This window comes from Erinaceus europaeus, chromosome 6 (genome assembly GCF_950295315.1).
Source record: "Erinaceus europaeus chromosome 6, mEriEur2.1, whole genome shotgun sequence".
NCBI lineage: Eukaryota > Metazoa > Chordata > Mammalia > Eulipotyphla > Erinaceidae > Erinaceus > Erinaceus europaeus.
In genome coordinates this window covers 37,609,433-37,612,892 of record NC_080167.1, presented here as the reverse complement: position 1 = coordinate 37,612,892, position 3,460 = coordinate 37,609,433, and the positions used below count along the sequence as shown (strand labels likewise).

General features: G+C 35.6%; 1 pseudogene; it reads right to left on the bottom strand.

Annotated features, from left to right (window-relative positions):
- Positions 1–2,149: 2,149 nt before the first annotated feature.
- On the bottom strand, positions 2,150–2,273 carry LOC132539175 (small nucleolar RNA SNORA70; annotated as a pseudogene).
- Between the last annotated feature and the right edge of the window lie 1,187 nt (positions 2,274–3,460).

The following is a 3,460-nucleotide window of genomic DNA, read 5'->3' as shown; positions in this document are numbered from 1 at the left end:
CTCCAAGTATCTGAGTTGTTTTAAATAGACTGTTGTGCATAGTAATGTATAGTAGTCCTGTTTCATTCCTCAGTATACTTTAACCCAATTTTCCAGCATCATTTATTGAAAATACTCCCCTTTCACTGAGTTTCATTGTCTTTAATTAGTTGTCTTCAGGTGCAAGTTTATTTCTGTGCTCTTAGTTCTCTTTCACTCATCTGTATGTCCATATTTTTTGTTCTAGTAACATGCACTTTTATCATTCTATAGCCCTGCAATGTAATTGGAAATTAGGAAATAGGATGCTTCCATTTTTGTTCTTTTTTCTTCGGACTTCTTTTGTGATTCTGGGTGTTTTCTGCTTCCAGATAAGCTTTTGACTTTGTATTCCTATTGCCTAGGTAAATCTGGTGTTCAATAAGAAAGCCGTCTATCTTCCTAGATTATGATTCATATTTTATAGAGAAATTAAGAGTTTTTTAGATGTGAACTGGACTGGATTCAGTGTATTGCACCAAATTAAAAGACTCTGGGGTGGGTAGGTGAGAAGTGGAGTGCAAGTCCTGGAAAGAGATGACAGAGGACCTAATGGGGATTGTGTTATGTGGAAAACTGAGAAATGTTATGCATGTACAAACTGTTGTATACACTGGTGACTGTAAAACATTAATCTAGTAAAGGAAAGAAAAAGAGTTGCTTAGATATGTAACAGTTAAAGAAATTTATCACTACAAAAACATTCAATATCCATAGAAAAATGTCAATGAATTTTTTAATCTTTTAAAATTATTATTATTTTAATTTTTATTTATAGAAAGGAAACACTGAAAAACCATTGATAAGAGGGGTACAACTCCACACAATTCCCACCACCAGAATTCCTTATCCCATCCCATCCCCTGATAGCTTTCCTATTCTTTAACCCTCTGGGAGTATGGACCCAGGGTCATTATGGGGTGCAGAAGGTGGAAGGTCTGGTTTCTGTAATTGCTTTCCCACTGAACTACTAGCTTGTCTCTCTCTTTCTATTATTATTTTTTAAAAACCAGAACACTCCAGTTCTGGCTTATGGTGGTGTGGAAGATTGAACCTGGGACTTTGGAGCCTCAGGCATGAGAGTTTATTTGCATAACCATTATGCTATATACCCTCTGCCTCAATGAATGTTTTTAAGTCCATAATTTCACTAACTGTTAACGGCTTGAACTCATGCACAAAAAGACATGGAACAATCTAGATTAGGATTCATAGCCTATCTGCTGTGTAAAGGAATCTCATTTAATATTGAATGAGGATTATAGACTCAATGTGAAAGGCTGGACAACAATTGTATATGCTAACTGGCACCTAAATCAGGAAAAATTTGTCATACTTCAGGTACAATAGACATTAAGTTAGAAAAGTATGACTGGCAAGATAGTTGGACAAAGTACTTGCTTTATTATGTGCACAACTCAGGTTCAAAGCTGCACCCACTGTTGTGGTGGTATTCCTTTCCCCACCTCCTCACTCCCTCTGTTTCTGTTTCTACCTAAAAAATGTCAGCTCAGAATGGTGAAACTCAAACAGTATAGGGAAAGTAATTTAAGGCAGGTATGGGCATTATATTATGAATGAAGTATAAGTTAATAAGGATACAACACTTTTAGCATCTATACACCAATGAAGGGACATAACATATATAAAGCAGTCATTAATAGAACTGAATTGAATCATTGACCAAAATACAGTAGTAGTAGGGTATTCTTTTTAACAGATAGATGTAGATTTATTGTGTGTGATGAAGGAAGGGAGAACTCTAAGGCTCTCAAAAGTGTAGGACCCACCATTTGTTCAGGGCGGGGGGTCACTCTTAGGGATGTACTTAACTCCCACAGCCACCAAACATGCAGTGTTTTTCATATTTATTTGCATTAAACTTAGTTCAGTCTTACTTCTTGGAGATATGAATTTTCTGGAATCCCGGGAATTATACCCATGTATATACAGGGTTTAAATCACATATTTCTTGAGCAGCAGCTTGGTGCAGATGAGCAGATGGTGGCCTGAACAATGTGGACCCTGGCCACTATGACTGATGGCTTTCCAAAGGTGTACTGCATAACTGCAGAAGCCTGAAATTGGGGACATTAGACCATCAGGAATTAAATAAATATTCAGTGAAAAGACCTATCTCCAAGGGCTCTTAGGACACTCTGTATAAGCTACAGGCTACATGTACTACCAAGGGAACTTGTTTACAGCCGTTACATAAAATAGTGGGGTATTTATTTTATTTTATTTTATTTTATTTTTCACATACACTTTTTTTACTTGTCATTAATAGTGGGTTACAGGATTTGAAGATTATAGGGTATTGCTCTACACCACAATATTGGGGTAACATCTCAATAGAAAGATCAGACAGGCAAATGAACAAGAAACAAAAGCTTTAAAGAAGAGATAGATAACTACACATAATAAACAGTTCAGCACTTTTCATCCCAAGAAAGCTGAATATACATTTTTTTCTTAATGCACATGGAACATTTTCAATACAGACTATATATCAGTTCACAAAACTAGCATTTATAAAGTCAAGAATTTTGAAATCATAAGAAGTATCCTTTCAGATCACAGTAGAATTAAAGTAGTAATCAACCACAAAAAGAAAATTGGAAAAGATTCAGACATATGGAGAGTTAACAACATGCTATTTAGTCAAGGAGAAAATTAAAGACAAAGTTAAAAATAAATCCAAGAAATGAATTAGAATGAAAAAACAGGCCATCCAAGTTTCCAGAACACAGAAAAAGCAGTTAGAAGAGAGAAATCTCTAGTCATATAAGGATGCACTAGGAACCAGAAAATATTTGGGGAACAGGTGTTGGCATGCTGGGTTGAGCAAACATATCAACATGCGCAAAGGTTCCAGCCCAGCTCCCTACTTGCAGGAAGGACACTACATGAGCAATGAAGCAGGTCCACAGTTGTCTATCTTCCTCTTTCCCTCTCTGTCTTCCCTTTCCTCTTAATTTCTCTCTGTCCTGACAAAAATAAATAAATAAATAAAGTAGAAAGGAAAAGGAAAGAAAAAAATGGCCACTAGAGGCCATGGATATGTAGTGCCTGCACCAAGCCTCAGCAATCACCTTGGTGGCAATAAAAATAAATGAATAAAAATAAGCAAAGAACAAAACTATTTATTCTCATATTTCAAGGATCTGAACGAAGAACAATGAAAAAAAGTAAAAGTAATAAGTGGAAAGCAAATAATAAAAATTACAGTTGAGATATATAATATATATCTTTTATTTATAAATAATAAATAAAGAACTACAGAAATGATCCCTGAAATTATATTCTTTAATTTTTATTTATAAAAAGGAAACACTGTTCGAACCCCCAGCTCCCCACCTGCAGTATCTATCTTTCTCTCCCCCTCTCTGTCTTCCCCTCCTCTCCATTTCTCTCTGTCCTACCCAATGACAGCAACAAC